The sequence below is a fragment of the Lygodium microphyllum genome, chromosome 6, assembly GCF_053477565.2.
Source record: "Lygodium microphyllum isolate KBCC chromosome 6, Lygodium_microphyllum_v1.1.10, whole genome shotgun sequence".
Classification (NCBI taxonomy): domain Eukaryota; kingdom Viridiplantae; phylum Streptophyta; class Polypodiopsida; order Schizaeales; family Lygodiaceae; genus Lygodium; species Lygodium microphyllum.
Window position 1 is genome coordinate 56,775,976 of NC_141140.1, and position 18,007 is coordinate 56,793,982.

At 38.9% G+C, this 18,007-nt stretch overlaps 1 protein-coding gene across 2 annotated transcripts in view; it reads left to right on the forward strand.

Moving 5' to 3' along the window:
- Positions 1-13,642, forward strand: part of LOC148034595 (mitochondrial Rho GTPase 3-like) — a 40,639-nt gene extending 26,997 nt beyond the window's left edge. The window contains exon 4 of one of the 2 annotated variants that reach the window (XR_015691204.1): positions 13,385-13,642. The gene's annotated coding sequence lies outside the window, so the exon portion shown is untranslated. The remainder of the gene's footprint in view (positions 1-13,384) is intronic. The other variant, XR_015691203.1, reaches the window with a different exon arrangement.
- The last annotated feature ends 4,365 nt before the right edge of the window (positions 13,643-18,007 follow it).

Consider the following 18,007-nt stretch of genomic DNA (forward strand, 5'->3'; position numbering starts at 1 on the left):
ACAAGTTTATCACAAAACTGACTGCAAAAACAGAGAAAAGAGATGGATTACAGCCAACAAACATTGTCAATAGCTAGAGAATGCCGTCGCCCAGCCTGCAAAGGCATTAAATGCACTAAATGCAGCAGCTGTACAGTAAAACACAGATTTATGAGCAATAAAATAATGCAGAATTGAAAACACAGTCTGAGAAACCAAAATGCAGCATGTAGAAGGCTGGAAACATGGCGATTGGCAGCAGGCAGGTGTTGCTAGGCTGTAAATAGGTGCCAACAGTCAGGAGAAATCAATGATCAGCAATGGAAGACTTGCAATCAGCCGAAATCAGCAGCAAGAGCATAGATCCTGAAATCTAATACCATGTCAGAAGTGGATGCAACAATGGAAGCATAAATAGATGCTGAAACCAACCTTCCTTCTTGGATAGGGTGGTAATGCTTGATTAAGCACTTTGGAAGAGGTGCACTTACTCTTTTTGGACACAAGTCAATCTTTGGAGTTGAAGAGGTTTTGATTGTTGGGCATATGTGTGGGACCTATGGAAGAAGACCATCACCAATGAAAATAGATGGAATTGATAGAATGCAAGATGTATGCACAACTGTCTCTGAGGTGTGCAGATTCTTAGGTGCATATGTGTTCTATTTGATATGGATCCTTCACTTTGCACATGTAGCTAATACTCTATATCACCTCTTGAGGAAAGGTCAGACTTTCGAAAAGCCTCAAACTTTTCACGAGGAAGTGCTTGGGTAAAAATGTTTGCGACATTCTTCTATGTAGGGACATACATCAAATTGATCTCTCTTGCATAGCATCTCTCTCTAACATAATGGTAATGTACCTCAATATGTTTCGTGTGAGCATGAAACATGATTTTGTGCCATTGCAATAGCACTCTGATTGTTAGAAAGAATGGGTGTAGGACCCTCCAAAGAAATATGTAGATTAGCCAACAATCTCTGCAGCCATACACATTCCACAATTGGGGCGAAGGCTGCCGTGTAGTCAGCGTCACAAGACGAGGTAGCCATTGTAGGCTGTTTCTTACTTAGCCATGAAATACATGAGCGGCCTAGAAAGAAACAATGTCCGCTTGTAGACTGTCTAGTGTTTGAATCACCAGCCCAGTTTAAATGATTGTAAGCTTGTAGATGTAAGTCTCCCCTTGGGGAATAATAATGCATTTGATTGATTACCTTGCAAATATTTGAATGTTTGCTTAACAAGTTGCCAATGTATGGACCGTGGGTTGTGCATATACCTGCTCACTTAAGATATTGCATACTGAATGTCATGGCGTGTGTTGCAAAGATAAATAAGGCAGCCAATAGCTTGGCTGCAAATTGCAATGCGAGACTTCTCTTCACCATCATGCATAGACAGCTTTAAGCCTAGCTCCATAGGAGTGTACATAGATTTACAGTCTTGCATGATAAACTTATGTAAAAGCTTGTCAACATACTATGGCTATGACATAATGATGCCATGGTGATTTTGGGTGAACTAAATCCCCAAATAGTGGTGTAGGCAGCCCATATTTGACATAGCAAATGCATGTAGAATGATTGCCCCTTTCATTCTTAATGTATAGAGTGGGAGCAGGACTATTGTTGAACCCTTTACTCACCAAATAAGCATTCATTCTAGAGTACCATGCATGGGGAGCTTGTTTGAGACATAAAGAGCCTTATGGAACTTGCGAACCATGTGCTCTTTTCCCTTAATTACAAACCTTGGAGGTTGTGACACATAAACATCCTCATGTAGATCCCACTAAAAAATGCAGTCTTAATGTCCAATTGATGTACTTTCTGGCCATAATTTGTAGCCATAGTTGTGAGAGTGCACAACGAAAGAAGGTCTCGAAGATAGAGGAAGAGAGAGACAATTTGCAAGAGAAGAGAAGAAACTTTCACTAAACAAGGAACAAATGCTGAATATAGGAGGATTGATTAGTCCTTGCACGCAGCCCACAACGTCAGTGAGGGCACGAGATTAGGCAGATGATGATGGCAACAATGTTTCTCATGCCAAAAGCTATTGCAAGAACCACAACACAAAATCCCTAGTGTGCCAATTTGCAACGCACGCAATGCGTTGTGGTTCTTGCATTAGATACGCTCGATGATTATTACATAGATGGAGAGAATAGGGAGAACTTTTGACTCTCAAGATTGGTAGTGGTGATATTTGCTCCCCATCTGAGAAGGAGAATGAAAATGCTGTTAGCGATTGTCAGTCATCCCCTGGCGGAGCAGGCGGCCACGTAGCAGTCTGGTACAGTCGGACAGATTTGTACCAGTCGGCTGCATTTAATGCAGCCGATCTGCCATATTTGATCGCATTATTCTTGGCTATTTATAGCCGGTAGTCTGCACATTGTTCCCACTTGTGATTGCAGATTTCAAGCTGGAGATTCGTGCAAACTGCAACGTACTTCGAGGTGGACAGCAGGTTGCATCGTCGAGGTGGAGACACGCAGTCCTGCGCACTGCGCTCGTGTATATATCTGCATATCTTTGTATACAGCACACCTTATACACCAGATCTTCATCTTCCACTGTCTCTTTCTCTCTCTTCTATCTGTGTTCACTCTCTCTCTCAGTCTTGGTCCCATGCTTCCGCATTGCTGCACTTTGACATGGTATCAGAGCAGTGAAGAAGGGCTGATTGAGTGAAGAACTTGCCTGAAGAGGAGATTCCATCACGACACAAGGCTGCGTTTCCAGCGTTCGAGGGCGAGTGGGAGGGCTGGCATCGGAACAAGGCTGAAGCGAGCGTGGGCGCGCGGGAAAGGAGTCCAGTTGGTGAATTTGTTGCTGTTTGCTGTTGTTTGAAGAGGAGGAAGGTTGTGTTTTCAGCTTTCAAGTGCATGTTTTACTTTTTCATCGCCTCCGACGGTTGAAGAAGGTTGGAAAAGCGGAAGAAAGAGCCCTAGCAGGCTGCGTTTTCACAGTCAGAGGGGGCTGCTTTTGCGTTTGCGCAGGCATTACAGGTGAAGATGTCTACAGAGATTGACTTGGAGTTCCAGACGATCATGGATCGGAAGGTGCCTGTCTTACTGGCTCTTCTCTCAGATCAAAAGCTCGATGGCGACAATTACCGCATCTGGCGCGTGATGATGTTGGCTATCCTTGAGTCTTACGATTTGGCGGAGCTTGTACAGGAGGAGATCGACCGGCCCTCGGTGAGAGATGAGTCCAAACTCTCTTCCGATGCTCGTGCAGAGTTGGCCAAGGCCCAGTCTCATTGGGACAAACTGAATGCCCGGATTCGTTCTTTTCTTTTTCTGTCTTGTACTACAGCCGTGATAGCCCACATTGAGCACTTGATGGTGGCTCGAGAGATATGGCTGGAGCTTGACCAGATGTATAACCGGATGACCCTTATGAAGAGGGTTTCTTTGGAGATGCAGATGCGGACCTTGTCCGTGAATAAGTCTTCTTCGTTGCGGGAGTACATCAACAAGCTTAGACAGCTTCAGATGCAAGTTCAGAATGCGGGGAACCCGATTTTCTTTGAAGACATGGCGATCACACTCTTGTCCCAGTTGCCACCACGATTCAGTGCTTTTTACTCCGCCCTTATTGCTTCGGGGCGTGAGTTCGCTCTTTGGTGGGAAGAGCTGGTTCCTATGGTCTTGGACCAAGAGGAATAACTGAAGGGACATCATGTGTCCAAGTTGGAAGCTTTGACAGGTCAAGTCTCTCAGAAGAAGGGGAAGGACCATAAGAAGAAGAAGGAGGACAACAAGTCAAAGAAGGATAAGCAAAAAGAATCCCCATGCTATATTTGTGGTAAGACCGGCCATTGGAAGAAGGATTGCCCCGACAAAGACAAGAAGGACACCAACAAGAAGGGCTCGAAGGATTCTGGAGCGGTGGTTGTACCCTCATCAACTGCGTTTCTTCATCTAGCAGTCATTGAGGACTCTACCTCGAAGGCTTTTGATGCTGCGATGCCAGCCCCCCAGGCTCGAGAGTGGATCGTCGACAGTGGTGCCTCCCGGCATATGACTCCTTCATCAGTTGGTGTTGCCCAGTTGCGACCCTCGCGTGGGTAGATTCTCATCGGAGATAGCTCTTCGGTATCTATTGCAGGCCGGGGTGAGATGCAGCTTATTCTAGATGGACTTGGTGGTATCCATACCTCAGAGGTGTTGCATGCGCTAGGTTTAGGGTATCATCTACTTTCGGTTCATAAGATTTGTTCCCTTGGACTTTTGGTGGAGGTGAATTTGTTTCTAATGAGTTTGCTCGTTTTTGTGTAGATAAAGGTATTCGCCAGGAGTTTGCTCATACCAACACTCAAGAAAATGGCATTCTTGAACGGAAGAACCGAAGTGTGATCGAGATGGCGCGCACCATGATGGAGCACCGACAGACACCTCAATTTTTGTGGGCCGAGGCTATGGCTACTGCAGTTTACATCCTTAATCGATCCCCTAGTTCGGCCGTTGATGGAATGACACCTTTTGAGGCTTACTGTGGGACTAAGCCCGATGTTTGTTATTTTAGGGTTTTTGGGTGTGATGCCTATGTTCACATTCCCAAGGCTCATCGTGATAAAATTGAAGCAGCTTCCCGAAGACAGGTGTTTGTTGGCTACAGCTCTTAGTCCCAAGGCTATCGATTGTATGATCCCGTCAAGCGGGATATGTACACCAGTCGAGATGTGCGGTTCGTGGAGGTTCCGGCCATAGCAGCGGATGAGGAGCATCCCGTTCTTGGAGATCCCGGGGAGAGATGGGCTCTCGTGATAGCTCCTTTGGAGCCCACGCCTTTATGATACTTTTGCCCCCACTGCTCGTATGGCGACTATTCAAGCTGTTCTTGCCTTGGTTGACCATAGGAGATGGCCTGTCTATCAGTTGGATGTGAAGTCGGCCTTCCTCAATGGTGATTTGAAGGAGGAAATCTATGTCGAGGAGCCTTTTGGCTTTGGATCTTCAGATGGGAAAGTCTACAGGTTGAAGAAGGCCTTGTATGGCCTCAAGCAGGCTCCGCGTGCATGGAACGAGAAGATTGATTTGTTTCTTCAGTCACAGTTGGGATATCGGCGTTCCAAGGCCGATCCGCAGCTTTATGTACACACTTTCGAGGCTGGTTGTGTGCTTTGTGTTCCCTCAGGCTTGCTCCGCCCAGGCTCTGAGAGGGGGTGTTAGCGATCAGAGCCAATCGGACTGTACAGTCGCACTGCCACGTGGCAGTCCGACCTGCTTCGGTATAGTTGGCTGCATTTAATGCAGCCGACTTGCCTGTTTATTGTGCCCAGTTTTTGGCTATTTATAGCCGGGATTTCCAGCAATCTCCTACACACTTCTGTACGCAGGTTCCAGGCTGGAGATACGTGGAGATTCCGTCTTTGTTCGCAGATTTTAGACAGGAGATCGTGCAAACTGCAGCGGACTTCGAGGTGAACAGCAGGTTGCATCGTCGAGGTGGAGACACGCAGTCCAGCGCATTGCGCCCGTGTACATATCTGCATATCTTTGTATACAGCACACTTATACAGTAGATCTTCATCTTCCACTGTCTCTTTCTCTCTCTTCTCTTTGCATTCCCTCTCTCAGTCCTATGCTTCCGCACCGCTGCACTCTGACATGTTGTTCCTATCAATAGAACCATCTGACTTTCTTTTAATTTTGTAAACCCTTTTTGGTACCAATGGCACGCTTGCTGTGAGGCAGTCACATAGCTCCCAAGTGTCATTCTAATTGATGGAATCAATCTTTGCCTTCATTGTTTCCACCTAACGATCATCTGAGAAAACATCTTTATAACATAGAGGTTCTTGATTGCATGCTGTAGCCACCATTGCACATGCAAGAATATTACCTTGATCCTTGCAAGCAGAGGTTCGTGTGTGGGCAGCCAAAGGAAGAGGCTGTTTGCTGTCCTGAAGAGTGTCTAGCAGCCAGTGAGGGACTCTTTTAGGCTTGCTGAATTTCAGCCCTTCTATACTCCAATCGATCCAAAATAGGGGGCTGCTCTTAAGGCAAGGTATCATGATGTTGTTGTGGCTGTAATTCAAGCTGAATAGACTGCTGTAATGCATCTGTAGATGGTGGAAATGAAGGTTGAGAAGAAGGATTAGCCATAGAACCATTATGAAAAAGCGGTGTAAGCTATCAAAGATGTTTGAAGCATCAATAGTGGGCTGTTTTTGATAGTCCAACAAGGGATGGGAAGCATTTTCAGTAAAGATAATCTCTTTGTTGATAATAACCTTGTTTGTAGAGGGTTGATAAAGATTGTACCCTTTACTTTTAGGACTATATGCAATAAATATGCAGCGAACAGCCTTATAATCCAGCTTATGCCTTTTTTGAGAAGCCATATGAGCATAGGCCAATGATCCGAAAGTCTTCATATGAGAGAGAGAAGGCTTGGAGCCAGTTCATGCCTCATAAGGAGTGATGGTGCGTAAAGCTCTTGTGGAACACTTGTTAAAAAAATAAGCGGCACATAGGATAGCATTGAACCAAAAGAAATTAGGTGAATTCTTACTCTTCAGCATGCATCTTGCCATCTCCATGAGTGACCTATTCTTCAGCTTCGCTACTCCATTTTGTTGTGGGGAGCAAGGAACGGTGCATTGATGATGAATTTCTCGAGATGCAAGATATTTTGAAAGTTGTTTGAGAAGATATTCACCCCTTGTTGGTGTGAAGGGTCCAAATGTGAAAGCCGCTTTGGTTTTCCACCACAGGAATAAAAGTCTTGAAGCAAGAGAAAACTTTAGACTTAGATTTCAGCACATATACCCAGGTCAATCGGGATTTGTTATCTATGAAGGTGACAAAGTATAAAAGTCCACCAATGGATTTCGTCCACATAGGACACACACATCATTGTGAAGGAGATGCAAAATAGATGGCGAATGAACATGAGAATCCTTAGGAAAGGAGAAATGCATCAAGTAAACAACCTTCACAAATGTGATTTGATGGCAAGTGAATTTTTGGAAGATCTTTGACTATATCCTTTGACTGGAGCTTCATCAATGCTCGATAGTTTATGTGACCAAGCCTCTAATGCCATAAATGTGTATCATGAAAATATTCCTTTGTTAACAAGGCATTGTCAATAGGATTTTAGTGGCTTTTCTTCTCCGCGGTTACGGAAATTGATGTCAGTCTATAGTCTGCGTGTGATTCTTTGATTGTTGGAATTCGTCTTTGTCACAACGCAAGTGTGGACAGGGGCTTGCAGAGAGGTTAAAAGATGCACCACTGTTGAAATACCAATTAGAAGCTGAATGAGTAATAGAAAAACAAGCATCATGAATAGAAGGATTATATTGACATTGAATGAAAAAGGTATAATCCTTAAATTGCGAATAGTTTGCGGTCTCATGTGTAAGAGCAAGACCATACTTCTCCTTCTTTGATGCAATGTGCTTACGACATTTATTGATGTCCTGCCCTGCCTCCGGCAATAATTACACCTCTTAGCTTTGTTGATTGAACCCTTGGAGGGATTGGAAGAGGATGGACTAGCATGGAAGGGTGTCTTGGATATAGAAGGGGTGGAGGAAGAAGGATGACCAACAACCTTGTTTTTTAGCTTGGGTTTGGTTTTTCCATGATGATGGGTGGAAAATGTCTACTTGATTGCCATGGTATCATTGCGGTTGATACGGATTTGCTCCTCCTGTAACAAAACAGACACAAGCTGGTCGAAGCTGTAGGTAACTTGGCTGCCCATAGTTACCAACTGTAAGGTGATAGCAAAACCTTGATATGACTCTGGTAGACCATTGAGAGTGATGGAAACAAGTTAGTTTTTAAAAACTTCTCCATCAATATTTAATACTTGCTCAATAAGATCTTTTATGCTGGTGAGATAGGCATCCATATTACCTCCTTCATGCAAACGTCTTTTAGTTGGTTACGTAGGTAAGCAACGTGTGCTTCATTGTGCACTTGATATAATGATGCAAGCTTATCCCATGCTTCCTTGGATGTCTTGGATGATCGGATGTGTGGAATAATGGCTCTCTTTATGGATAAAGTAATTAGGGCATGTGCTTGGGCATCAGGGGCATCACATCGAATCTGATCTTGAGTGGGAGGTGTTGTCGAAGAAGAAGATGATTCAGCATTATGAGAGCCACCTCGCGTTGTGGAAGCCACCGGAATCCCACTCTTGTGTCTCAATCTTGAGCTGGTGTGATGATATTTTCATCTGTCCAATAGCACTACATATCCCATGAGAGAGGTCGATATTCATGTATGTTGGCCTAACAATGAATCCCTTTGTCGATGTGTGTAGGAAATGACATTGATACTGTTTCATCTTTGTAGCAAGGGGCTCTGTGGGATGCACCCATATATGGGTGATCCAAATTATACTTTGAGTGGTGGGAGTGCATCCATCTTTGATCCATGTGTCTTGAACGATGACTAGATCTTTCCATATGAGCAGTGTGTATCCCCACACTCTGTTAAGTGTTTAGAGGAAGTCAATGCCAATCATGGATGTCTATTTCTAGGGAGCTTTCATATTCTTTGTAAGCAAGTTATTGATTCAAAGAATACCTATGTGATCAGAGGTGGTACTCCAATCTCTACTCTAATAATCTCATGGGGTACATATGGTTTGCTTTGTATCTACTATTATGTGAGCAATCATAATCACTAATGGCCTCTCAATAATCTTCTAGATCATTTTGCAAAGATGTTGCTTGCATATTGGGGATCCATATATCAAGGCTACGCTAATCAATTTATCAAATAGCCATAATTTGGTTTGAGGTTCTTAGAATTGAGAATATGCACATTTTCCCTCAAATGTCCGAAGTGTTGCATAACCTCTATCCAACCTAGTAGTTGTTGCATGTTGGAATGAAAATATAGGTCTTGTAAATGTGACCATAAATATACATAGGATCTAATGCACTCAATGATATTTCCTCTAGGAGAATTGATGTCCTACTCGGTTTAGCCAAGCTTATGTGGTGTTGATTACCATCACCTTGGTCTTCCAAAGGTTTGTTATCAATTCTCTATCTATGCAAAATGCTTGCAATGCATCCATGTGTCCTTGCAATCCCTCAAGAGATTTTGTGATCAATACCACATTATGTGCATACAACAAGATGGGTATCAATATACTAACTAAGCTCACACTTGGTGCTTCTAACCTATCCACATAATCTGAGAGCTCATCAATATGAGAGAGAGAGAGAGAGAGAGAGAGAGAGAGAGAGAGAGAGAGAAGAAGAAGAAGAAGAAGAAGAAGAAGAAGAAGAAGAAGAAGAAGAAGAAAAAGAAGAAGAAGAGGAGGAGGAGGAGGAGGAGGAGGAGGAGAAGGACTGTTATCTTAACATTTACAAAAGGCCAAATTGTCCTATGAGACCAATTGTTACATTTGAAAAGTTAGGGGATTTTTGAAGTCCCAAAATAGATGTCATCTAATGCTATGACTAACTAAATGGAAATTAAACAGTAAGTAGTAAACAATTGTCAAGAAGTGAATTGGAGAGAGAGAAAGAGGAGAGAGAACTTTAGAAGAAAGAGATGGAGTGTAGAAGAGAGAGAAAGAGAGTGACGAGGAAAGAGAAAGACTAGAAATGGAGAGAGAAAGATTGAAAAGAAACAGAGAGATGACTAGAAGCCATGAAAGGACAGGAGGAGCTAGATAGAGATAAGTGACAAAGTTCTATTATTGTGTAAAATTTGATTACCTGTATATGTGTCGTTTATCCTTTTATATTCCCCTAATTCAATTCTTTACAACAATACATAGCTGATGAGTAGAAAATTATGTCGTCTAAGCCAGAGAGAGAAGAGAGCTACATTGTGAGAGAGAGAAACATGCGAGAGGCTTAAGAGAGACATTGGATGAGCTGTTAGGGTAACATGTGGAGACAGTTTAGAAAAGGCAGGAAAGTGATCATATTTGATCTTGGTTGGCAACTTTTGGTCTGCATAATAGACACTTGGGTGCAATCAAATGAGTTCATATGGGATCAAACGAGTTGTACTAGGTAGGGTAGATTGTATGCATTGACTTGTTCATCGGATGTGGAAAACACTTCGTGCAATTTGCACTTTGGGACAAGCGAGGCTAGTTTCAGTAGTACAATTTCGTTTTCCAACAGTAGCTCCAACATAGTTGATATTGACTAGTTTTCCATTGATGGTTTACATTTAGATTGCATTCTTGGTTTTATTGTTGCTGCTTTGAAGGCTTGAGTTTCAGCTTGGGAGACTCTACAAGGAGTTTTCCATGACCAAACAACTTTTTGAAGCTCATGTTGGCTTTAATATAGAGTCCTATGTTGAAGCAATAGTTTTTTTTGTCTCATATACTCTCAAATTCTGTGGAGGTTTCAGCTTGGATTTGAATGTAGATAACCTGTGTATGCTACTTCTTGAGCAAAATACTCTCTTGGTGGCTTCATGTATTGACATGGAGATATCGTTCCTTGTTCACAGGGATCTTTAATGGCCTTCTTGTTAAGGTTGCAAAATAAAAGCTGAGAGGGAGATTTAGAGCCTAGTTTTATGAGCTAGGTTGATAGATGTCTACTCTACATGCTTTTGGAACATCTTCAATGATGAGCAGTTTTTGGTGGTTCTACTATATCCTTGAGCTCTCTCTCTCTCTCTCTCTCATTATACTAGTTGAGATTTCAATTGATGACACTTGCCTAGAGTAAATTGAGCATGTCGTTCAGGATATGCAATCCTAGGTACAGAGGAGGACATATGAATACAGATTATGAGAGTTTATCGAGGATTGGTCTTATGGATTATACTTTAGATGTCGAGATGAACGTGTGTTCTTCAATGTAGATAATGTTAGGTAAGAGGGGAGACATGGATGCTCATTGGGAGAATACATTGAGGGTTGCTTTTATGGATAACACTTTAGATGACTTGATGATACATCATGGATTGATTTGAGCCATGAAGAGCCAGTGAGATAGAGTTAGAGCCATAGTGCTTGTGCCTTAGTCAACATCGATAAGCCTCTTTGATTTATGTATCCTAACCTTCCTCTTCTTTAGGCGCAGCGTCTTAGGTTAGATACGTTTTACGGACGTGGTGTTGAGACCTATCTTTGTATGGAGTGTAGAGAGGAGAGCATGCTACCTCATTCTCTTATGGAGTTAGATAATTTACTTCCAACTAGTTGAGCTTTATTTGCTTAATTTGTACTTTCTTCTTCTCGATCGTTGAGGTGGGTGGTTTTCATTTACAAGTACTTTTATTTTCAGAATTGGGCTCTAACTTACTGACTTGTTAGAGAGCTTGAATTTAAGCTAGAGTATAAGAAGGTGGTGGTTCTTACTCACAATCCTTGCATTTGGAACAAAATTGTCAAATGTAGTTATTGATGCTCAATTGCATTCTCTATTTATGGTATCTTTACTTTGTGGCCTTTCTTGATGGCTATCATTGTTCTTTCATTGGATTCTTTAAGAGCTTGTACTTATAGAGAGTAGTGTAGCTGAGTAGAGAGCTTTGTGGCTCTCTTGGCCTATATATACTTGAATGGACTTATTTATTCGTGTCACATAGAGGTCATTTCTCTTGTTGCATGTGGCGATTTAGAGAAGATGTTGAATACATGTTATCGTTTTTAGGGCTTATAATGATTTGCTTTAGAAGTTTTTTTTCAAAGTTTGTTCATGTTGATCAAGTATAGATAATCTCGTTTAAACCTACATGACTTATTTGAAAGTGACTTATCAATCCTAAGTGGATCTCTTTTAGAGATGGCGTTTTAGCTTCTATAAAAAATCTTGCTTTTTGAGTACCTCGTCCAAGATTTTAGAGGGATCTTAGTTATACATATAGTATGTCATCTCCTTGTTGTGAGCACTATCACTAAGTTAATGGGAGACATCATAGAGATTTAACATTTTTTGTCCATTTGGAATCATTGAGTTCATTGTAGCCAATTGAGTTGTGGTTGAGCATTGTAGTCTATTGGGACATTGTAAGCCCGATGTTAATCTATTTGAACATTGTTGGGTCCACTTGGAAAAATGCACTAAAGCGCAATAGATTAGTATTATTGTTGTGCAAGACTATATTGAGGCGAGTTGACAAAAACTGGGATTTTGATTGTTCTGTGTATTTTGAGTCAAAAATTACTCTGGGTAGTTGTTGAGAAGAATTATATCTTCTATTTATTGTGCGGCAGCCTTAGTTATGGACTTAAGGGGAATACCATCATATAAGAGGTGTGGATGGTATGACTTATTGTCTGCAATATTTTATTAGAGTTCGAGATTTGTTTTTTTTTCTATCTTAGGTCTTGTTAGTACTTCATTGAATATCATTCAATGAGTATGGATATGGATATGACTAAAGTTAAATGAGCCACCTAAGCTAGGTGTGATTATTAGATATTAGGTGTGTAAAGTATGTGGAGTAGAGGGTCATTGAGTTCACATTTCATGTCAAAAGAGAGGGGTTACCAATCAAATTTATGATCTAGTATTTTAATATCTATTAATCCACCTCATACTATTCTGTATGATTCATGTCCATCGTGTGATTATTGTCTCTTTTCAACAATGAAGATCTCAATTTGTAAGTCGGTTAGTTTTCTTTTTTGGGGGTGAATTCCTAGTATCAATATCCATATGGATGGATGAGGTACGCTAGTAGCCTTTCATAGACTTTCTTTCTCGAATTCAAGGAAGAGAAGTAGCATATGATTGTATTTTGAATGTGGACTGTTGTGGTGATTAACAATCTTGTTTTAATGGTGGTTGGGGATCTTGCTCGAGTAGCTAAGGTCATCAAAAGTATGTAGTATTACATATAAGTTTTCCTTTGGCTCCTAATTGCAAAGCCACATAAGAGACAAAAAGTACCAAGGGATGGTAATACACATCAATATAACAAGAAACAAGTCTGCTTGAAGAGATTCATAGATCAACATGAGATTACATAGAAACAGTCATATGATCGTTAGTTAGCTATCATGATTGCTGTTCACTATAGAGAGAAACTTGCCATAATCATAATTTTAATAAGCTATTATATTTTAAAATTGTCTTATAGTTACTTTAGATAAAATAATATTGAGGAGCATTTGCTAATGATGTTTGTCTATACTTGTAATATGGTTGTTTCTAGAAAAGTAATACTGGTATTTTTATTTTGCACATGCTAATCTTTTTTGCCTAAACCTAGGTGGTTTGATTTTGAGATACATCAGGATTTTAAACATATTTTGTTATTGGTTTTTTATAAAACTAAATTGGTGGATTACTTTTTCTTTTCGTATCTAAGTAGCTTAATAGAGAGTAATAATACAATAACATTATAATTACTGAACTTAAATAATTGAGTCTTGAGCAAAGTTGACTAATCTGAAATATTTTATCTTTTGATCTTTGTTTTGTGCTTTAGTAGAGAAGGGTTGAAGAGTATATCAAATCTAGCAATTGAGATGGAGAAAGCTATTGAAAGAGAAATATTTGTTAGATAAAAAGTTAAAGAGTTGAAAAAAAAACCGTCCCTCGTCGAGAAGGGAGAATAGTTGATATATTAATAAAATGGCCATGTTTTTCAAAGGATGTTATGGTATATTGAAAAGATATTCAGTCTTTATTAACAGATATTTCAATAGAGTAGCAAAACTTTTCTAAATGAGTTTACCATAAAAGAGATAACTTTCTAATTTGTGATGAAGTAGAGGTGAGAGAGGGGCTTGCTATGTTTCAATATTTCAGATTGTAAATATGACAGAGTAATCATTAGGTTTAGACATTCAAATTAATGTCACTTATTTTAATAAAGCTATCAAGTCTCAAGTGGATACGACAGACTTTGTGATTATAGCAAAGTGTCGATGAATATGAAGTTGTTGCTTTGCTAATAAAAGTGAATGGTCTACAACAGCTCATGTTGACTCTCAATGATCACATATTTTATATTTTTGAATCAACAAAGAGAGAAAATAACTAATTTTTATCATAGGTGTATTACTATATGATAGTAGAGGAAGTTCAATATGGTGTGATATGTACTAAGGAGTAATATATATATTTTTGAAGGAGTGCTAATCTGAGTGACAAGACATTCTATGCATCTAAAATCATAAATCATACAGATAGAAATCCAAGCATTCAACAATGCTACTTTTACATGCTTATTAAAGCAAAGGAAGGGAATATGTTGCTTATCTTCAAAGTTTCTCTTATTGAACTACCTCAGAAGTGAATCTCAGTGAGGAGCAATGAAAAGGGCAACACAATGGGAGGGTTTAATGTGAGAAGGAGAGGTATGGTTGACTGTGGAGAAAGAGTTAGTCTTAGTAACGTTAGTGCAGATTTTTCAATTAGGGTTATAATGGGATCGTACATCAAGATGTAGAAGTGAAGTGACTCGTTAATCTTGAGGAGTTTAATATGCAAGATGTGTGCCTTAGCAAAGTCATAAAGCTTTGACATAACTTGTATTGTTAGGGAGGGAAGAATAGGGGCCTTGATATATGTGTCAAGATATTTGAGTTCTTTGAAACATATGATCACTTGTTCTCCTTCAAGACTGAGGTTGATACTTATAAATACTTGTTGTCATTGCAAGGATTGACGATTTCTCACTTGATCTTCTATGGAATAATGTGGGGGCATTATATGGGCTTTTTGGCAAGAAAGAAGAGAAAAATATGAGTGCAATTGAATACTCATCTTTATAGGCTTCAGAGAGTTGTGGGTTGCATTTTGTAGTATTCATACCTACAATGTGCTACATAATGATGTGTATATCGATAACATTGTGGTCTCAAGTCCATATAATGACGTGTACTCATTGAAGATTGTTGATTTCGAGTGTAGTGTTCTAGATGTAGATGAATATGAGCTTACATGAAAGTAAGACAATGTGATTGGAAAAAAAGAAACAATGAATGTCTTGCTAAGGATTCTAAAAATTCTAGGTCAATTGAGTTCGATGTTAGTAAAGACTAGATGCTTCGTTTAGAATGTTGTATGATTGAAAGAAACACCCTTATATATGTATGTACATCTTGCATTTTGTTGTCAGGATTCAAGACATCGGTCACAATCCACCTTGAGCGTGGCCTTGCGCCTGGATAAGACCAACTGCAACTATTCTTTCTCTTATTTGTTCAATTGCTAGATTGTGGCTATCACATTCGTAGGAGGGATAGCATCTCCTTTCCAATTCCATGTATCACACAATGTCATCACATCCTTGCGGTGCATATCATGACTTAACTTTGTATTTACCACAGCAGGAATAAAACTGTTTGCATAAGACTGCCCATTTAGCGAAATATTGATATATATAGAAGGGTCACTCCTATCCCTCTCTGCATCTTTTCAGTGTAAACTTGATATTATTTTCCTCCACACGTTTACCAACTGCTATACAATCCTAGAATCCTTAATTTTCAAATTGTGGGATCCACTAAATAGAACATTAGACAAGTTATAATCACTCCATACTCTTCTATAAATCCTTGCCTTGGTAATCCAACTACTCATGATGCTGATTTGATGGGACTTCCTTCAGTATGGCTAAGGCCACGTACTGCCTTTTATCGAAATGGTTTTACCCTCATGTATCCTGTGTCCACTTGAGTTGTGACTTGTTTCTATACTTACATGGTTGGCCAATATTTTGCCTCTCTATAGCACGATAAAATCTTTTTAAAGGACTATCTCTGAACAATTATTTCCTCTAGTGCACAATTAATACTTTCGTTTCCTTTACCACAATGATTCTCAAAGGATCTGAATGTAAAGTAGCTCACAAAAATGCAAGCACTATCATTTGTATCTTAGGATGTGATATAATTTGATAAAGGAAGTATTTATGAAAATATAAAGTGACATTGATATTGTGAAAATTCCTTTTTTTTAATACTGACTATTTTTCTCAAAACACGATTTATAATCAACAAAGAATATAATTTCAATTTTAACTGTCAAACAATGATTATATCAATAATAGATTCAGAGTAAGCTTATGGCAAAAACCAATAATTCAACTCTATTTTAAGCCAATAAATCTAGTCTACTGTTTGTGAACAAATTGATATATTAGATACCTTGATACTCATTAAAGGAAACCATCAATAGGTCCCTTCTAGATATTTAGAAGTTTTAATCATATTTCCAATAAGCATTGTTTTAATGACATTTTCAATAAGCAATGTTTTAATCGTATTTTCAATAAGTAATGATTTTTTGCTGAACGTATGGTTAGCTCTTATTATTGGACATGACTTTTTGCTAAGAAATAACACAAGTGTAAAGCTTGATTTAGTAGACTTAAAAACAACGAATATTTAATTTTCTTGAGAGACTCAATACATAGAGACAACTAAAGCTAAGTAAATTTTGATTTGCAACCAACACTTATAAACCATGTCTCCTAACCTAAAGAAACGCAACTCAATCTCTCCATATCATAAAGATCATTCAAGCAATGGTAGAATTTTCGATTGAAGTTTTGAGAAAAATAAGTTTTTTAAAACAAGTTTCAATAACATGCATTAGTTTTATTACATAAAAACACCTCTTAATCCTTGGAACAAATCTAAGCAAAACATGTCGTAATATTTTTTAATTGAATCTTAGCAGCAAAATCTAAGATGTATACCTCTTAAACCTTATATATATATATAAGTGTGTTCTCTTCAATCAGGTAACATTCTAAACCAAACATCTAGTTTTTACTAATATTGAAGTTAGATAACTTGAGTTTTTTTGAATCCTTAGTAAGATATTCATTGTTTTTTTTCCTCCAAATTTTTTTGCAACACATTGTAGGTATGAATTTTAGCAAATGTAGTTGTAACTCTCGTGGAGCTCGTAAAGGTGGGTACTTAATCGAGCTCAAGCTGCTTTTTTGCACTTGTTTCTTGATAGCCAAGAAGCCTACAGAATGTCCCTATATTATTTCGTAGAAGATTAAGTGTAGAATTCTCAATCCTTGCAATGATAACAAGTATTTGTAGGTTCTCACCTCAATCTTTAAAGATGACAAATGATCGTATCTTTCAAGGAACTCAGATATCTTTACACAAATATTAAGGTTTCCTATTTTTTTTTTCCTAACAATGCAAGTTTTGCCATACTTTATGAATTTGTCGAGATACATTTTGTACATTAAACTCCTTGAGGTTAGCGAGTCACTTCACTTATATTTTGATGTACGGCCCTATTGTAACCTTGATTAGAAGATCTACCATTGTAACCTGTCCCTCTCACTTTAGATCATTCCATTATGTTGTCTATTTTACTATACGTCACTTAAATCCACTTTTGAGATGGTTTAGTGAGAGAAACTTGGGAGTGAGACACCATATCATCTTCCTTGGTCTTAGTAAGTATGTAAAGGTGGCACTATCGAAAGCTTGGGTTTCTATCTGTATAATTTATGGCTTTAGATGTATACAATGTCTTGTCACTATATATGTTGTTTCAAAAATTATATGTTGTTTTTTATTACACTATATTTAACTTCTTCTACTATTATATAATAGTATACATATGATAAGCCATTAGTTACTTTTTGCCTCTTGGTTGATTCAAAACTATCACATATATCATCATTGAGAGTCAACATGAGTTGCCATGGATTCTTTACTTCTATTGATAAGGTAATAATCTCATATTCGTCCACACTATTTGCTACAGTCACAAAGTATGCCATGTCTACTTGGGACTTGACAACTTTATTAGAAGAAGTGATATTAATTTGAATATCTAAACCTAATGATTCTATTGCCATGCTTACGATCTCAAATATTGACATGAACATGCTTCTTTTACCTCTGCTTTATCACAAATGAGAAAGTCACATATTTCATGATAAGCTTGTTTAGGGAAGTTTCTCTTGTCTTTTGGAATCTTTATCAATTGAGACTGAATATCTTTTCCGTATGCCATAACATCTTGTAAAAAACTTGGCCATTCTATTAATGTATTAGTTGTTATTCATTTTCTAATGGGGATAGTTTTTGTTTGATTCTTTTACTTTTCATCTGGTAAATATTTA